The sequence below is a fragment of the Strongylocentrotus purpuratus genome, unplaced genomic scaffold (genome assembly GCF_000002235.5).
Source record: "Strongylocentrotus purpuratus isolate Spur 01 unplaced genomic scaffold, Spur_5.0 spur5_scaffold_9, whole genome shotgun sequence".
In the NCBI taxonomy this organism is placed as follows: domain Eukaryota; kingdom Metazoa; phylum Echinodermata; class Echinoidea; order Camarodonta; family Strongylocentrotidae; genus Strongylocentrotus; species Strongylocentrotus purpuratus.
In genome coordinates, this window is record NW_022145615.1 from 33,379,568 (window position 1) to 33,400,526 (window position 20,959).

The following is a 20,959-nucleotide window of genomic DNA, read 5'->3' on the forward strand; positions in this document are numbered from 1 at the left end:
GTATTTTGAGCCTCTTTCCAGTGCAATGTGATTTTGCGTTCCTGAGTAAGGGCAGTTTGAATGTAGCAAATCACTGCGATCCTTAAATTGGTAATTTGCAAAGAAAATTTATAAATCACTACTTCTGCGTTAGCATTGGCCGTTTTTGTTCCAATTTTTTTCACAAAAAAATCTCTTTTTGATGCTATTATATCTAAATTCATTTATTTTTTATCATTTAATAGAGGGGAAAAAAATACATGTTGCCAATTTAAATATTGATTGAAGATTATTTTTTTATTTCCTAAAGGCTCTGTCCCTCCATGGATTAACAGGTAGAAGAAAAATTGTGACTGGCACTGTATGAATATTCATTTTAGTGAAGAGATGATGTTATACCATCACAATTTCCTACACGATTCGATTACAGAAAATGAGAAAAATCTCACTCAAATGAGAAAAATCTCATTTTCATGCAAAATAAAGTAAATCTGTTTTCTCTCTATAGATCTCCCAAAATGGGAAATTATGTCTACTATGACATATTTCAGGGTTATATTTTCAACTACATTTGCCAAAAATTTTATTTTTCTTGATTTCATCTTTATGATTTGTGTGACCTGATGACATCATCACTTCACTCAAATGAATATTCATATTGACTGGTCAAGAAGTGTTTTCCGAATCATAACTTCCATCTTTTCATGATTTTTGTAACATTTTGTAGGGAATATTTTTTTTTCCTTTTTATGAATCCAGTTATTTGGGCCTGGAGTTCTTTATTAATTCTAAGTTAAAGAGGAAAAAAAAAGGGGGGGAGTGACATATGATATGTTACTTTACAGTTGACATACACTGTATAACTAGATGTTCATGTAGAGCATTTCATGATCCTCTTTTGACAGAGTCAGAGACGTAACCGCCGCATCTCACCCTACCATATAGCGGAGAGGTGGTGCGGCCTTGGAGAAGATCAGGAGGGATTTAAAAAAAAATTATCAACGATGACATAGGTACTGTACACATAGATTATGCAGTTTAGTAGTGGCTGTATTGAACTAGTCCTTTGATGTGCAAGTCATGAGATCAAGGCTAGTTAAACCTTTAGGAAGACTTTTTGTATTTTGGTTCAATACCTTTTGATTCAAGGCTCTGAAAAATATGGTTCACAGATAGCAGCATTGTACAAGCAGAAAGAGAGAAGAAAAAAATCTACACAAAGTTTGATCATTGTGATCATTTATCGATCATTAAACACAGAATTTTCAAAATGAATATAATCACTAAGATTGTAAAAAATCCTTAAATTAGCAGCATGTTTCTGCATTTGTTAATGTGATATTGAAAGATTTGGTCCACACTTGTGGTCGATTGTGCGGACATTCAGTAATAAAAAGAAACGTCAATTTTAAGCATTTTCTGGAGGTAACCCCCCCCCCCCCCACACACACACACCTTTGCTTTGTATGACCATGATTACATGGTACTCTGCCATAAGGTTTTTTTTGTTTTACTTTTTTTTTAACTTTAACAAAATATTTTCCTTCTCCACTTTTAGGACATGGACTTGTGACAAATAAACCCTTTTTAAAGGGAGATTTCCTCCTGGAATATCGTGGAATATTGTCCATTGCTGATGATCAGGATGATGAGAATGCGGATTATGTTTTCCACTTCTCGCATAAAAGTACCGAGTATCGGTGAGTGATTTTAAAATCCTGTTTCTTCAGTTTATGCTGACTAACATTTGCATGCTTTATACATGTAGTCGAAGACTACATAAAGCATATTATGAAATATTATTATATTATGTTTTAAAAATATCAGCAAAATCATGAAAGTGTCTGTTAATGCAGTTTTTGTCTCGCCTGAACGATGTTCTGGCAGAGACCTAGTAATAGGAGTGGGCTATAAATGGATGATTCTTGATTTTCTTTTTGCAACAGCATGAAATGACAAAATATTTTGGCTTAGGGTCTGACAAAAATGTACGCCGGGCCAAACTCCATACCTGCCAACCAAAAAGCGGAATTTTTGTCTTTTGCATTTAATTAGGGGGTATCAAATATTTAGATGTTGATTACTATCTGAACACAACAATACCATTATCCATCCACCCGTCTTCTCATAACTCTTTATTATTAGCTGGTATTAACATTAAGAAAGCAAGACGCAAGAATTTCTCAAGATTGAGCGGTGTGCCTTTGTGAATTACAGCCAAAAATTTAGAGCACCTTGCATATCCGAGTCACAAGCACGAAATGCCAGTGAATATTGAAATATTGAAATACATTCTATTTAGAATCATTCACTGGCATCTTTTCAATTGGTACCGCCCCATCAAACGTAAAAGCTTTTAGGTTTGTAGCTCTGAAAATAGAAAATGGCTACCGATTTACCCCCAAACTAGATTTTCGGGCATAACTAGTACAATCTTCCTCTAGTAACATGAATGTCATCAGTCCAATGTTGTTGCTGCCATATTTCATATCCAGTACCAGCCCACATTAGGTGGTCCACTTGTAGAGCTTCATCCCCATGGTCATTCATGTAGAATAATGTTGCAAGGACTATATGGAGGAAAAAGTGGTAGGAGGAAAGACTGGAGATATTGTAGGATGCCAGAGAAGCTGAAACTAGAATATTTATAATTTTTATAATAATAACAATGTCCCATGTGGTCGCTGCCATATTTCTTATCCAGTACGAGCACGCATAGGTGGTCTACTTGGAAAGTTTCATCCCCATTGTCATTCAAGAAGAACACAATTATATCATCTTTTAGTTCCCCTCTCTCATCCATAATAAAATCGAGTGGTTGTTGAGTTTGGAAGATACAGGTTCAGGAGAGTGAAATATTCTATTCTCAGCTTCTCTGGCATCCTACAAGATTTCCAGTCTTTCCTTCTACCACTGTTTCCTCCATATAGTCCTTGCAACAGTGTTCTACATGAATGACCATGGGGATGACATGACCTACATGTATCAGTGTTGTGGTGCCTTGATGCTTGGCCTTAAGGCCTGTTTTTTCAATGCCTTTGCCTTGAACTTGGTCTTGGGGTTTCAGGCCTTGGCCTTGGCCTTGCCTTGAGGGGGTCATGCCTTGGCCTTGAGAGTTTGGGCCTTGACTACAACACTGACATGTATACGCGTGCTCGTACTGGATATGAAATATTGTAGCGACCACATGGGACTGAATATATCCAGGGCATTTTAGGGGAAGATCGTACCAGTGCATGACCTTGAAAGAAACCTATAATTTATCAAGTAGAAAGCCAAATTTTGGTTTCAGCAATGCTAGAGAAATGGAGGATTGTGCAAACTTGTTAGAAAAGTGAATATACGTTGCAAGAAACACAAATCAAGTTTGCAGCAACTCATGGGGACTTTGCAAATCTGCAGCCTGTAACATAGAGAGATACGATTAATTTTGCAATAAATCGTATCTCGATATGGTACATAATTTGCCATAGACTTGCGATTAATATTTATCGTAAGTTTAATTGCATGTTTTATAAACCCCTGGACTGTGCTACTTTTGCATGGCATTTTCTTCGTACATTTACACAAATACCATGTCCTCATAAGTTTGCGCAAACTTGATAAGTGTGAAATAACTGTGCAATAAGTCCTCGTGTGTTGCTGCAAACCTGATGGCCCGAATTCACAAAGCAAGGTTTAGCTCAGACCAAGGTTTAAGTTTAAACCTCCTTTTGTTTCGCCAAACCTCCTTTTGTTATTTATAAACCTGGTTTGTAAATAACAAAAGGAGGTTTGGCGAAACAAAAGGAGGTTTAAACTTAAACCTTGGTCTGAGCTAAACCTTGCTTTGTGAATTCGGGCCACTATGTGTACATGTAATGTCCTCATAAGTTTACAGAAACTTTACCTGTGTTAATATGTCCTCATAATTAAGTTTAAACAAAGACTGTGTTACATTTGCAACGTATGTTGTCCTCGTACATTTGGTCATTTTCAAACGTGTGAGACGCGACATTTTGAGAGACAAAAGGGCCTGTATCATTCCACTTGGAAATGAATAGTGGATCATACCTATCATATTTGGTAAATTGTAGGATGGTCTCATTCTACTACCAGTTTGAGTTAAATTCTGTATTTCTTAGAAAAATTACGACTACCGTACAAAAAGGGGCGTGAGAGACACGACAAATTTTGGACTGCTATCAGTGATAATTTTATTCGTGCCCAACTAAACCTCCGACACTTCCATGACTGCTGGTACTTGTGTACTAGTAGTGTACCTTTCTAAAATATATAGTCGTAATAAATCATCTCGTCTCAGTGATAAATGATTCTCCCCTAAATACTGTGAGAGACGCGACATCCAAATCGTGAGAGACGCGACATGTCCACTTTAACTTAAATTTTTGATACTTTCTCATCAATAGGCAACAGTGATAGCACCTCAAATTGAAAGATATTAACCATTTCTTACTATCTGGTCCAAATTTGATTGATGAAATAATGCAAGAGAGGAGAAATATAGAATTTTCTAACATTTTGTGAAGCCCAGTCCCACATGTACAATTTTTTGTGCAGTTTTCATTTCTCCTATAAGGAGAAGGCGGACATCCAAAAATTTTGTGAAAAATGAAAATTCATATTGTATTCACATGGTACGTGAAAGAAAATTGCCCAAAAATATCATAAGTTTTGAAATACGGCCAATTGACAATTAAAAAAAATGTCCACTTATGTTTGAAAATGACCATTTATGGAAATTTGAGCTGTGTTACCTATTCAATACAATGTCCTCATAACTTTGCGCAATCTTGATCTGTGTGAAATACCTTTGCAATATAAAGTCCTCATATGTTGCTGCAAACTTGATTTGTGTTTCCTATATATCAATGCTCGTAAGTTTACAGAAACTTGATCAGGAAAAAAGTGTTCTTCTTGAACGACAATGGGGATGAAACTTTCCGAGTGGACCACCTATGCGTGCTCGTATTGGATATGAAATATGGCAACGACCACATTGGACTGAATATATCCAGGGCATTTTAGGGGAAGATTGTACCAGTGAGCTTGTCGGAAACCTGTCATTTATCCAGTAGAAAGCCAAATTTTGTCTTCAGCAATGCTAGAGAAATTGAGGATATCTTTTCGATAAATATGCTTATTTATGCAAATTAGCCCAATCCATTGTTCATAACGGATGCTAGCACTAGACATGTACCTGATAGATTTTACCACTTTTTAATGCACTTACAGATTACAAACATAGGGTAAGACACCAAATCCAAACAAAAAGACGTACAAATCACAAAGTTATAGCTGAAAGTGTGATCTGGGGGCAAAGTGGCGGCCATTTTGGATTTTGGTTGGACCCCAAGCCAAAAATTTTGTTATTCCATGTTGAAAAAAAAAAAGTAGTAATCACTTTTCCTGTCTGTTGGTTTTGTTCAACTCGCTCTTGTTTTTCTACTTGTTGATCAATTTCGTTCACACTTCGAACAAATGATCCTCAGGTAATACCAGACATGAAGTGATAAAGATGTTGAGGTCAAAGGTCATCTATTGTTTGGTTGCCCTCCACCGACCAATTCTTTGAAATTAGCCCGACCTGATTATTTATATTTTTTTTATTTGTTTTAAAACTTTTCATTCACATAGAAATTCATAAATGGCCATGCGTTTTGAACTCGCCTCCTTTTGTGTTACCATCCCCCAAAATTAAAGCTGACAGTCACGCACCTTTCAGCATAAAAATGCCAATAACTTTAAAAATATTAACTCTTTCCCTGCAAAAGTATACATTTTATGAAAGGAAATACCCTGAGGATTTCAAAAATGCCATTGAAAATGGGATAGGGTGGAGTTGTAAAATGTTATGATTGAAAATATTTGAAGTGTGATGATTCCAAAAATACATTTCAAAATATATCTAGATCTGCAATTCCTTTACCCTGACTGTTAGTTTCTCATCATATTTGAATTGTTCAGGAAATTCCCTTTCAGATGATATCGAATTGTATGGGGTATCTCTATTCTATAATAGAAATATTAATATGCAAATATACGCAAATTCTCAGCACACAAAATTGTCAATTTGGAGGTTAAATTTACAAAAAAGTGATTACTAACAAAATAAAAATAATAAACATAAGCAAATAAAAGCACACTTAATTACCTTTAATTCAAGACCAAAACCATAGGTCTAGCCCCATGTATACCGAAATTATGAACGTTTAAAGCGAAAAACCCTTAAAATGCATTGTCTCCATAGAGTTTGTGTGTGTTAGTATGGTGGAATGTGACATTTTTATCACATAATTCAAGAAAAATAATACTTATCAATAATAAGTGTATACATAATGTAGCAGGCATCATTACCTTCAATATGAGACCAAAATCAATTGAATAGCCCCATGTTTGCCAAAGTTATTTACGTTAAACTGTTTCGCATGTCGCTCCCATAGATATACTGTGTACCGCTCCCCCCCCCCCCCCCAACCGACTTTGCCATGTGTCATTCTATCTTACGTAGCGTCGTTATTTTACGCGCGAACGAGTTTATATTTGCAGATGTGATAGTTCTGTTAATTAGCTTTAGAATGCTACCAAATTCAAGACTATTACCCTATTTTTTAGGAAAGATATTAACATTTATAGACAATGAAATGTGAAAAAGCGTAAAAAAACCCAACATTTTGGGGTGGTGAGTTCAAAACACATGGCCAAAAATACATATGAAATATGTTTTTCAAAGAGTCATTAAAAATAGTCTATTGGAATTTCTTTGCCCCTCAGTAATTATTTTCCAACAGACAGCAATAGCCATCTGTTTCTGGTGAATAATTTAATTTGGGGGGATTTCTAGGGTCCTGGCGAGTTAGAGGCCAGAGATTTTGGTCCAATTTTTCATATAAGATGTCAAAACTAAAAATAAATAAAACAAAAATTAAAAAAATGCCCGACCGACCGACACTATTTTTCAAAAATGACATTCTTGGGCGACCAAACAATTTTTTTTTCTTGGCCTAAGTGAGTTGAGAACTTCCAGTACTGTGTACTATAGATCTTATTCTTGGTTTGTTCATTCTCTCCAGGATTGATGCATCAGATAGCAATTCTTGCCTCGCTAGGTGGGTCAACGATGATCATGTGCATCCAAATAGCATCATGAAAAAGGTTGCATTTGATAATAACTCCCCACATTTGTGCTTGTTTGCTTTGGTGGACCTTAAAGAAGGTGTGGAACTAACATACGACTATGGAGTAAAGAATTTACCTTGGCGGCAGGTAAATGGAACATGTTCTTGTTTGCTGATATTCTAATGTATGCACTTGGTAAAAGGTGAATCTTAATGGGAAGCTTGCTTATGAAGTAACCTAATGCTATTAGACCTTTGACATTCAAGATAATTATAATGTGATAAAAGAAAGAAGTGTACCTCAATTTTTGTAAATGACTAAATTTTGCTATATAATTAGACCTCACATTGAAAGACAGATCCACATTTCAGAATAAACCCTCAGAAAAAACAAAAACTTTCAGGAAAATTTTCTGTTAATGATGATTTATTAATTGTTTTCAAATTAAAAAGTAATTTGAAGTGCCTTGTTAGGTAAGAAAATAAAAGAAGGACAAAAAAATGTTTGCCAAACATGGTTCTGATACCTTTTATCCTCAAATTGGTCCCCCCCCCCCTCAAAAAAAAAATTGATGGCAATGGTGAGCGTAATAATCATCTTTACTATGGAGTCGTTACTATGTTTATGATACATACATGTATAATACCATACCTGTAGATGCCTTATTTGCACTTCCGTATTCGGCCAGAACATAAAAGAAAAGGAATAAAAATGGGGACAAGGTGAAATATAAAAAGGGGGAAAAAAAGAAAAAAAAGTTTTAAAAATACAAGAAAATAAATGGAAAGAAAAGGGGTAAACAAAAAATATGGCAATGATGAAATGTTTCATGTCTTTCTCTCATGTATTGTAGCCCAGTCTGGAAAAGGAAAAGAACATACCATCTTCGGTAAGTATAGAGATCCTCAATTAGTGTGTTGAAATTGCTTAGTATTAAAACATGCATGTCCTCTCTTGAATATGTGAACAATTTCTATGTCAAATAATCAGTGTACATGTAATGTTCTCAAACACTTATGGAAATAAGTTCATTGTTGCATTGCAGTGTAATCTAACAGATTTATGCAAACAAGTGTTACTACCGAATTGTTACAATGTTTATGATACCTGTAGATGCCTTATTTGCCTTCTCGTATTCGGGCAGAACAGAAAAGAAAAGAAACGAAAATGCGGACAAAGTGAAATATAAAAAGGGAAAAGGAAAGAAAAAGAAAGTTTTAAAAATACAAGAAAATAAATGGAAAGAAAAGGGGTAAAAAAAAAAAAATATGACAATGATGAAATGTTTCATGTCTTTCTCTCATGTATTGTAGCCCAGTCTGGAAAAGGAAAAGAACATACCATCTTCGGTAAGTATAGAGATCCTCAATTAGTGTGTTGAAATTGCTTAGTATTAAAACATGCATGTCCTCTCCTGAATATGTGAACAATTTCTATGTCAAATATGCAGTGTACATGTAATGTTCTCAAACACTTATGGAAACAAGTTCATTGTTGCATTGCAGTGTAATCTAACAGATTTATGCAAGCAAGTGTTACTACCGAATTGTTACAATGTTTATGATACCTGTAGATGCCTTATTTGCACTTGCGTATTCGGGCAGAATAGAAAAGAAAAGGAACTAAAATGGGGACAAGTTGAAATATAAAAAGGGAAAAGAAAAGAAAAGGAAAGTTTTAAAAATACAAGAAAATAAATGGAAAGAAAAGGGGTAAACAAAAAAAGATTGCAATGATGAAATGTTTCATGTCTTTCTCTCATGTATTGTAGCCCAGTCTGGAAAAGGAAAAGACCATACTATCCTGAATCTCCTATTTCAACTTTAAAAAAGTTAAAAGCAGAGAAAATGTATTAGAAACTTGATAATGTGCATAATTTGCAATACTACAATGAAGTACATGGACAAATAGTCCACTTAGTTTCTGGGAGAGGATACACGATTTCTAATTGGCTATTGAAAGGAGTGCAAAAAAGAAAATAATACAATTGAGACAGAAAAGAAGAATGAAAGAGAAGTTATAAATTGGACAATGGAATGTCCACATTTATATACAAAGTCGTTACATATTTCTGTGCCAGAATTTGTTGCACGATGTCTTTATTCCTTTATGGAAACAAGTTCCGTGTTACATTTCCGTGTAATGTCCTCAGACATTTATGCATATTAGTTTTATGTCTCATGTAATATTAGTCCAAACAAGAACTTTTTTGCACTGCAATTGTCCTGACACATTTATGGAAACAAGTTATGTTACATTCACAGATTAATGTCCTCACAAAGCTGTTCAATCAAGCCCTATACTGCATTAAAAACACAATTTCTTTCTCTCTGAATAGCAGAACGAGACATAGTGTGCCATTTTTATGTAAATTCAATGAAAATTATAGGGAGATTGAAAGGGATATTTAAAAATTATCTGATATTCCCATGTCACAAAGAATGCTGCAATGCATTGCATGATGCAAGCCAGACTGCTAGGTGCGTTCTGCTTTTGCTAGTTTATATTATGTGATTTTTTTTTATTTTAACACCACCGCAAAACAAAAGTTGTATAGGTCGGCCACTTGGTCCGTTGGTCCATCTGTTTAAAATTTTGCTGATCAAAGCACTTCTTGTTTTTTAGAGATGCTTTTAATATTTCACACACATATAGGTCTTGTGAATGTAAAACGCCCTGTTTTCATGTGCCAGAAACTATGATGCCATGGTTACAGCACATGGCAATAAATCAAATAGAAATATTGCAGATCAAATTACTTCCTCATATTGAGCAATGGTCAGGAGATTCAGTACACACATGGAGGATGGGGTATTATAATCATCTTTACTTTGGTATATTTGTATGCCTCCGCCCACCGAAGGTGGTGCCGGAGGCATTATGTTTTCGGGTTGTCCGTCCGTCCCGTTTTCGTTCTCGCGATAACTTTAGAACCAATAAAGGTATCAACTTGAAACTTTTGTCATGTATGCTTATGGAAGGGACAATGATCTGATTAGATTTTGGAGTCATGAGGTCAAAGGTCAAAGGTCACAGAGGTCATTGAATACATGAAAATGCACTTGTCTTGTGATAATTCAAGAACGATTCCACATATCAACTTTAAACCTTGGTCATGTATGCAGATGGGAAGCCCAATGATCCATGCAAATTTTTAGGGTCATGAGGTCAAAGGTCAAAGGTCATAGAAGTCATGAAATACATAAAAATGGCTTTTTCTAGGGATAACTTAAGAGCAGTTTGACATATCAGCTTGAAACCTTGGTCGTGTGTGCAAATGAAAAGCACACTGATGCAAGCAAATTTTGGAGTCATAAGGTCAAAGGTCACAGCGGTCATTTTATACATGAAAATAGTCTGTTCTCGCTAAAACTTATAATACGTTTAACGTATGAACTTGAAACATTGGTCATGTATTCATATAGGAGGGATAATGATCTGATAAGATTTATGGATCTATTAGGTAAAAGGTCACAGGGGTCATTGAATACAGGAAAACAGACCATGGTTTAGCTTATCAACTTGAAACCTTGGTCCTTTATGCAGATGGGAAGTACAATTATCCATAGGCCATGAGGTCAAAGGTCACATAGGTCATTTTATACACGGAAATGGCCTTTTCTCGCAATAGCTCATAATTTGTTTGACAAATAACTTTTATCATGCGAGGATATGGGAAGGACAAGGGTCTGATTAGATTTTAGATTTATGAGGCCATCGGTCACATATGTCATTGAAAACATGAATGTTCAATTCATGTTCTTGCTATTATTAGTATGCAGTATAAAGGAAGTCATGTGTTAATCTTATTCAGTTAAATATTTATTTCTGATTGCGTGATATAAATGGGAAAGATAATTCTGATCACGTGATGGCGGAGGCATAAATTCCGACTGCGTGCGGTCGAGGATTCATCTAGTTAATCCAGAAAATAATGTTGTTCTCTCTCTCTCTCTCTCTCTCTCCAGAGCTCTCAAATGAGAGGGATGGACCTCCTGGGTCTATGGAGCCAAAAAGTAGCCATCCTGTTGCAAAAAGGTCAAAAGGTAATAATAGCATGTAGTTCAAACTTTGCTTGTAGTCCTATTTAAACCCTAATTTAGCCGGGTTTTGGGGGTCTTCTTTTGCCAGAGGTTGATTTAACTCCCCCCCCCCCCCCCCCCCCATCTTCAGATCTTGGCTACTGGTTGCACGATCACTGCAAAAATCTGCATGCAAGTAGAATATAATGTAACTACGCAATCTAAGAGTTAACATCACAAGCTATGTGCATGCCGAATTTCGGCGCGATTGCGCGATCAACGGCCGAGATCAGAAGGGGGGACCCAATAACCCCCCCCCCCCCCCATGGACTGAAGTGATCGAAATATCCCAATGGGATTAGGGTTAATTGCATGTACATGTTTGATATGTGACAATGTACTTTAGAAGGAATTGTGAAAATTTCTTGATTTAGATGACTTTTTGCATCACATGAAGTTGTCCTTAGGTTATCAAATATGCACATGCTTTCTTTTCACTCTCCTATAAAATCTCTTTTCATTTACAGCGGAACGCATTACCTGGACAGCAGCACAACACCATGCTGTAGACACATTTTCAAAAGAAATTACAGGACATTCCGAATTCCAGGGAAAGAAGAATGTGAGGAATGTAGAAATAAGTATCCTGAACTTGCAACACTACCCTGGACTAAGATTAAATACAGGGTTTATAACATTATTAAACAAAACAAACTAAAATCCTATTGAATCCATCTTACCTCAATGAAGAAAAGTGTACACACACACATGTATGTATATAAATATGATTTATTGCACTCCATGCAAATCATGAGGTTTGATTCAATCACAAGCAAAAACAAATAAATGAATAAAATGATAATAATTCAATTGTATACTATGCAAACATTCAAATAATTTATATAAATGTCAGATAATACAAAGCAAAAAGGTTTGTAATTAATATGGATCACCTTGATAAAAGTTATAGCTGCAAGAATGGTAATTTGTATAACTGCTGTTGAATTGTCAAACCATGAACAAACTTTCTACACACAATCGGAAATTGCACTTGAGAAGAAAAAAAACGATACAATAAATTCATTGCTGAAATAAAACAAACATAAACATTCCTTTATAAGAAATATGGATGTGATTGACATTCAATCTGCATCGTACAGCATGGACTGCAATGTATTATAACAAAGAGAATATGCGTGTGTGTCAGCATTTCTTTTATAAGCAAAGTGTATAAAGGTGGAAAGTGTGCACATGTGCAGAATACTCCATCCACATTTTATAGCTGTACTGTGCATTACTTGAAATTAATATTTTTTCCTGACCTATTTGATTTCTATCCCAAGTTATGTGTAAGAGATCAAAATAAATATTCCATATTTCCACGATATTCCAGGAGGAAATCTCCCTTTGAAAAGGGTTTATTTGTCACAGGTCCATGTCCTAAAACTGGAGAAGGAAAATATTTTGTTAAAGTTAAAAAAAAAAGTAAAAAAAAAAAAAAAACCTTATGGCAAAATACCATGTAATCATGGTCATACGAAGCAAATGTGTGTGTGTGGGGGGGGGGGGTTACCTCCAGAAAATGCTTAAAATTGACGTTTCTTTTTATTACTGAATGTCTGCACAATCGACCACAACCAAATCTTTCAATATCACATTAACAAATGCAGAAACATGCTGCTAATTTAAGGATTTTTTACAATCTTAGTGATTATATTCATTTTGAAAATTCTGTGTTTAATGATCGATAAATGATCACAATGATCAGACTTTGTGTAGATTATCATTTAAGAAAAATGAAGAGGTGATTTCTGAGATTTTGTACGTGTAAGAGAAAAGTTATTTATGCATTATGAATGACTAACTGCATGTATGTCAAGTTCCTGTTGTCAGTGTTGAGTTTTATTAAAAACAAATCTTTGAAAATGATCTACATGTGTACTTGAAGTGTTTAAATTTGCTTGTATCTGAATGATGTAAAGTGGAACCTTGTTGAGATAAACTCCTCATGATCGCTAAAAGAGATAAATACCTGTGCAAAATAAACAGATAAAGTTTATATGTCCTCATAAGTTTATACAAACAAAGACTGTGTTTCATTTCCAACACATGTTGTCCTCGTACATTTATGCAAACTTGAGCTGTGTTACCTATTCAATACAATGTCCTCATAAGTTTACGCAATCTTGATCTGTGTGAAATACCTGTGCAAAATAAACAGATAAAGTTTATATGTCCTCATAAGTTTATACAAACAAAGACTGTGTTTCATTTGCAACACATGTTGTCCTCGTACATTTATGCAAACTTGAGCTGTGTTACCTATTCAATACAATGTCCTCATAAGATTGCGCAAACTTGGTATGTGTGAAATACCTGTGCAATAAGTCCTCGTGTGTTGCTGCAAACTTGATTTGTGTGATGTCCTCATAAGTTTACAGAAACTTTATCTGTGTTGATATGTCCTCATAAGTTTATACAAACAAAGACTGTGTTACATTTGTAACGCATGTTGTCCTCGTACATTTATGTAAACTTGAGCTGTGTTACCTATTCTATACAATGTCCTCGTAAGTTTACGCAATCTTGATCTGTGTGAAATACCTGTGCAAAATAAACAGATAAATTTTATATGTCCTCATAAGTTTATACAAACAAAGACTGTGTTTCATTTGCAACACATGTTGTCCTCGTACATTTATGCAAACTTGAGCTGTGTTACCTATTCAATACAATGTCCTCATAAGTTTACGCAATCTTGATCTGTGTGAAATACCTGTGCAAAATAAACAGATAAAGTTTATATGTCCTCATAAGTTTATACAAACAAAGACTGTGTTTCATTTGCAACACATGTTGTCCTCGTACATTTATGCAAACTTGAGCTGTGTTACCTATTCAATACAATGTCCTCGTAAGTTCACGCAATCTTGATAAGTGTGCGTGGTTGACCTCTGTCGAATGCTGAAATATGACATTTTAACATTAGAGAAAGCCACCTCAGACGTATACCAAAACAAGAATCATGTCCTCTGATGTATAGGTCTATGATAAATGTTTAAACTTAAAAAAACGCATTCAATGTTGTGAGCGTCCTTTAAAGCATTCTCTTTTTTAGGGAGTCTTTTCACCATTATGTCCATTAGAGCTAGATAACACCTGTCCTCAAAAGAAGGTAGTTTACCATGGTCCTCGGACATAATAGGCGTGTATGTATGTGTGTGTGTGTGTGTGTGTGTGTGTGTGCGTGTGTGGGTGTGTGTGTGTGTGTATATGTGTGTGTCTCTGTCCACGCCTCCCCCTCCCCATCTCTCTCTCTCTCTCTCTCACACACAGTTTCTCTCACACCCCTCTCTCCTCATCTCTTTCGTATTACATTTTACATCTTCTAAATATCTATGTACAGAAGAAGACAAAAGTACTTCAAAAACATTTCTCATAAATTCTCCCCAACCATCATGTTAATGGATGAATCCATACAACTCAACCGAAGAAAAGACAAGACACCCAACCTTGTGATAGACGGTCAAAAGTTCAACGTGAGTGGATGATTAAGTATGACACTCATCGTGCTTTTTAGTCACATGATTGTATGCATAGTTTTCTTTATGTACCATCATAGTAATAACTCCCCAGGGTAGTCTTGGCTGAAGGGCTAAAATGCTCCCCATGGTGAAAGTTATTACGTTGTTATGTTTTACCTAATGTCGCATGCGAGGGGTATTTTTATTTCACAACTGCGCAGTTGCAAATGTTATTCGCCTCCTTCCAAATCAAATTTTTAAAGGAGTAAAATATTATAAATTAAAGAAAATCACCTGCCGTCTTTCAACATCAAAAAGCCTCCCATTTGAATGAATAGTATTTCATCATGATGTCCATTATGCATTGTAAATCTGGGACTGTTACTCCTGTCAATATTGCTTTGTATATTCTGTGTCGGTGAATCAAAGTCGAATGCACAGAAAATAATTTTTCCCTTGAAGTCTTGAACTTAATTAATTTTCATGATACCTTATGAGGCCAATCCTTTATCAATTTAGAATGTGTGCATTTCAGTCAATAGCATGAGAAATTATGGAGTATTACAGCTGTTAATTAACCTTTACAACATCTAAGAATAGCATGAACATTTTGTATTGCAGTATATTCCACACTCGTGCTGTGCAAAACAACGTATTTTCATGCGGAGGAAAAGCTATACGCCCACGCATAGTGGGTTCGTATGTAAGTAGGCCGCGAGAGGCGACAACGCTCACCGCACCGCGAATGGCCTTACAGGTGGGAGCGGGATATTGAAGGATGAAGTTCCGTTACCATGGTTATAGGTTGATGTGAAAAGGTAAAGGAGATGGAGAGGTGACAAGTGCAGACGATAGATGACATTTTCACTCGATACCCTCGAGATCGTATCTGGTAAACATCGACCACGCTCAGCAGTCTCCCCTCAATGAGGCCTCATTCTCTTCTTTAATTTCGTCGTTGTAGGTGAAGTTGTCGTCATCCTCTAAATAATTGTTTAATAGCGTAAAATGATTTTCATGATTCCCGAATTTTTGTCATAAAGATAGAGAAAAGAAACGCCCTCCCCCCTTGTAAACAAGCCTTGGAGCGCCATAAGAACTTTTGAAAACTATATTAAGTACGCTAGGGTCAACGTAAGTATATACGGTAATGATGGTGGATTAAAGATTTAAGAAAATACTATTTAGATAAACATAAGTAACAGAGTATAATGCAGTTTTTTAAGATACTTAAATATCATCAAAGTTTAGTGTGTGCATAAATTTTAAGTCGAAAGTAACTGCCCTAGATGTCCAATTGAACGAGAGCTTAATTCAGATTTACGACTTCCTTCTCTGCTTTGTCCTCTAATACTTTCTCCAATGAATAACAAACGTCTTTGTTTAGTCTACATGATTTCTAAAAATAGTTCGTTCATAATGTTTCCTCACATGATCATGAGTCAATACCAGTGGAACCACCAGACAAAGGAACATGATGATGATGAAAGATATTGATGTTGGGTCACAGGATCAGTGTAGGGGCCTAGAGGGGACGATTGCCTGAATGACTACGATGACGACAGAGGACAGTCGCCATTTTGAATTTTCTGCAGTTTAATAACAAGAAAGAAGAAATTGCCTGAGATTGAATATTCCGGTAAAATGACCACAAGTAAACATGCTTATCATTCATTCACACAATATACATCTTCATAAATTCAAACATAATAAAATTTCCGTGACCCCTTTCTTCTTGTCATAACGTTGCATCTATGAAATATATTGCATAATCGTGTTGATGAAATAACGATTGAGCATTGAAATATTATCTTCAGTTGAAAGGAAGTTTAGTTTGTAGGCCTATTTTTGTAACATCTGTGAATATAACGTGTATCTTTCAGGTTTAACTAGTCATATTATCGACCGTAAAAAAACCCCACAAAATTGATCATCTATGTTGTTGTCGTTGTTTGTATTTTTAGCGCTTTGTCTAAAGTGTGTTCCATGCAAAATGATGCATGTATAAATTCGGTGTGAAAACTTGATAATGGGTATTCCATCCACGTGCTTAAGAGGTCAGGAAATAACAAAAGATACAAATATATTCTCATATACCTTAAGACCTATCTTCATTGAGCTACCACACTCTTGAATGGGGAAAACAATAATAACATTTTCCTCAAGATGGCGTCGACATCTACGTAAGATGTTGTTGTCTGGCCATTGTTTGACCGCTAGATGACCTTGCTTAGACTGGACCTGGGGCTAAAACTTGACCGCTGGAGTGGAAAGCGTGTCATTGTGAAAGGGTCATACTTCAGAAAAATACGAGCATGACTCATAGATGACCTCCATTATAATTATGAAGAAATAAAGAGAAATGTGACGAAATAGAGAGAGGAGGGAGGGGAGGGAAGGGGGAGATAGAGAGAGAGAGAGGGGGGGGGAGGGAGAGAGAAAAGGGGGTGGGTAGCTAGATAGATGGTGGTGGAGAAGTAGACTATGAAAGAAATAGATGGAGAGAAAGGAAGAAGGGGATGAGTGAGAGGGAGAGTGTGGGAGAGAGAGAGGGGGAAGAGAGGGAAGGAGGGAGGAAGGGAGGAAGGTAGGGAGGGAGGGGGAGGGAGGGAGAGAGAGTGTGTGGAGTGATAGTGGGTGGAGTGAGAGTGAAAGGGTGAGTGAAAGGGTGAGCATTGTATGGATACGGCATGCTAATCTTCCAGCAGTTTTCCTCGTAAGATGTCCTCAAGCATCTAAGATTGCATCTTGACCGAAATATAACCTCACTGTCTTTCTCCTCCATCCACTCTCTCTCTCTCTCTCTCTCTCTCTCTCTCTCTCTCTCCCTCTCTCTCTCTCTCTCGCTCTCTCTCTCTTTCTCTCTCTCTCTCTCTCTCTCTCTCTTTCTCCCTCTCCCTCTCTCCTGTTATCATATTCTCTCGCTTGCTCCTTCTCTCTCTTTTTCTCTCCCCTCTCGTTTCATCCCATTTCACTCCATCTCTTCCCGCTGGTCAAACGCGTGCGATCAGGCACGTCAGCCAAGAAATTAAAAACACCACACGACATCGACCAGCGCGGGAAAGAAAACAACAAAAATAAGAACGTCTGCTTGACATCGTGAACTGCCTTATCGATCTCCATTGCCCGGTCATCGCTCTCGACTGAGCCGTGATCGTCCTAAGGGTATCAGACTTTATATCTGTCTATGATAGCGCCGTTGCTATAAGCGACAGCAAGGTTTAATATCACCATCAATAGACGATGAATAGTTAATTATGAAGTACAGTGTAACATAATTATGTATTAGCACTTGAAATTCGTTTTAGGGTGAATACCACTGAAAGTTGATATCCACATGCTATACCTATAACTATATCTTTTTCGCCTTTGATATCTCTCTCTCTCTCTCTCTCTCTCTCCCTTTCCTCAATGATCTCCCTCTGTGCCTTTATCTCTCATTTCTTATCTCCTTGATATCACGTGTGTAGGTATACTGATGCAGTGTATGTTTTGTTGTCATTGTATTTTTCGTTATGTTCATACTAATGTCTCTTATACATTCTATATTTATGAAAATCACTAACATCCCTTTGCATAATTATGTTGTATTATTCTAGTTGTAAACTGACCCCTTCAGTCTGTGCTGCTGGTCAGATTTTATATACCAATGAATGAATAAATAAATAAGTAAGTGAATACATTTAAAGAAAAATAATCATACAGACAAACAACCAAACAACCCAAAGACAACAAAACAATGAATTCTTTCTATTCATGATAAAAAAAGGAAAAGTCTAGAATACGTTGAAAGTAATCAGCAGATTAGATTTATACAAAAACAAGAATGCTTTCACACATACTTATGTTTTGTTTTGCTTGCTTCCAGAACATAATATTGCGTCCCTCGTGAAGGCATGTCTCATTTTACTTCGAATTCACGCCCTTCTGGCTGTGCTGATGAAGTCCCAGGTCAGCATTAATTTTACCTCTTTAGGTTACAATTTATACCTTTATAAGATTTCAGTATGGCATTGTTTATGACATGATATACCCCATATGTTCTGATCTCATTGTGTAGCATGTCCTTCTAACAGAATTTCAACATGTAAGGGCAGGGCAATATCAGTCACGTTTTATTAATAATGATATATCTTGTAAACAATACTCTTTCACAGGTGCTTAACATTATGGTAATGGATTTATGACGATAGTGAAGTCCATACGTTACACAAAGTATCTTAGATGTTGCAATGTATAAATAAAAAACCTATCTCGTTTGTTAGAATACACTAAAGTGAGATCATTATTATCACCTTCATTATCATCATCAGCATCACCACTTTCATCATCACCATCACCACCACCACCATTACCATCACTACCACTACCACCACCACCGTCATCACCAACGTCACAACCATCATCACCACCACTATACCACCATCACTCACCACCATTACCACCACTATTACTACCACCACGACCGTCACTACAACCATCGCAACATCACTACCACGATAATGAGAATTCTCCTTCTCATCCTGTCCATTGTCATCATCATCATCATCATCATCATCATCATCATCATCATCATCATATGGAATCATCGTATGGAAATAATAGTAGCCCCTTCATCAGACTGCAGTTGTCTTCAATTCCACTTGACCCCAATTGATAGAATCAAATATTTGCAGTATTATTCAGACATTTGCATTCGCATTGCATTACACCTGTTAGTATTCCTGAATGAGTGCATCTGTTTTAAAGTCAATATTTTCAATTCTCTTAAATTGTTTACCATAACATCGTATGATGAGTCACATGACTTTTTTCAGAATTTCCATTCCATATGTTTCTCATAATAATGATAAAAATACAGAAAGCATCTTGTTTCGTCAGAGCGCAATCATTTGATTTGAAAAGTTTACTTTGAAGAACAATATTTGTAATATCCTTTTTTTCTTCTAATGTGACACGTTTATTGTTCGTGTTATTTTTCTTATCTCTTCCACTTTTGTCTTGTCTATTCATCATCATCACATGATTGTTGTAGGCTTTCATGCAGATTAATATCTACTCTGCTGCTTCTATTCCATATTTTTGTACATTATTCTTTTGAAAACTATATTAAGTACGCTAGGGTCAACGTAAGTATATACGGTAATGATGGTGGATTAAAGATTTAAGAAAATACTATTTAGATAAACATAAGTAACAGAGTATAATGCAGTTTTTTAAGATACTTAAATATCATCAAAGTTTAGTGTGTGCATAAATTTTAAGTCGAAAGTAACTGCCCTAGATGTCCAATTGAACGAGAGCTTAATTCAGATTTACGACTTCCTTCTCTGCTTTGTCCTCTAATACTTTCTCCAATGAATAACAAACGTCTTTGTTTAGTCTACATGATTTCTAAAAATAGTTCGTTCATAATGTTTCCTCACATGATCATGAGTCAATACCAGTGGAACCACCAGACAAAGGAACATGATGATGATGAAAGATATTGATGTTGGGTCACAGGATCAGTGTAGGGGCCTAGAGGGGACGATTGCCTGAATGACTACGATGACGACAGAGGACAGTCGCCATTTTGAATTTTCTGCAGTTTAATAACAAGAAAGAAGAAATTGCCTGAGATTGAATATTCCGGTAAAATGACCACAAGTAAACATGCTTATCATTCATTCACACAATATACATCTTCATAAATTCAAACATAATAAAATTTCCGTGACCCCTTTCTTCTTGTCATAACGTTGCATCTATGAAATATATTGCATAATCGTGTTGATGAAATAACGATTGAGCATTGAAATATTATCTTCAGTTGAAAGGAAGTTTAGTTTGTAGGCCTATTTTTGTAACATCTGTGAATATAACGTGTATCTTTCAGGTTTAACTAGTCATATTATCGACCGTAAAAAAACCCCACAAAATTGATCATCTATGTTGTTGTCGTTGTTTGTATTTTTAGCGCTTTGTCTAAAGTGTGTTCCATGCAAAATGATGCATGTATAAATTCGGTGTGAAAACTTGATAATGGGTATTCCATCCACGTGCTTAAGAGGTCAGGAAATAACAAAAGATACAAATATATTCTCATATACCTTAAGACCTATCTTCATTGAGCTACCACACTCTTGAATGGGGAAAACAATAATAACATTTTCCTCAAGATGGCGTCGACATCTACGTAAGATGTTGTTGTCTGGCCATTGTTTGACCGCTAGATGACCTTGCTTAGACTGGACCTGGGGCTAAAACTTGACCGCTGGAGTGGAAAGCGTGTCATTGTGAAAGGGTCATACTTCAGAAAAATACGAGCATGAC

General features: G+C 36.0%; 2 long non-coding RNA genes across 3 annotated transcripts; one reads left to right on the top strand and one right to left on the bottom strand.

The window, feature by feature from the left end:
- The first annotated feature begins 220 nt into the window (after positions 1-220).
- On the top strand, positions 221-13,049 carry LOC105445900. 2 transcript variants are annotated; one of them, XR_004062439.1, is made up of 6 exons: positions 221-992; positions 1,538-1,679; positions 7,053-7,245; positions 7,952-7,987; positions 11,067-11,144; positions 11,648-13,049. It is a non-coding gene; the product is annotated as an uncharacterized LOC105445900 (long non-coding RNA). The 2 variants fall into 2 exon arrangements; XR_004062440.1 differs by lacking the exon at positions 7,952-7,987.
- LOC115920630 lies at positions 12,682-13,740 on the bottom strand. Its single transcript, XR_004062441.1, has 2 exons — positions 13,325-13,740; positions 12,682-13,152 (listed from the first exon to the last, which is right to left on the bottom strand). It is a non-coding gene; the product is annotated as an uncharacterized LOC115920630 (long non-coding RNA).
- Positions 13,741-20,959: the final 7,219 nt, after the last annotated feature.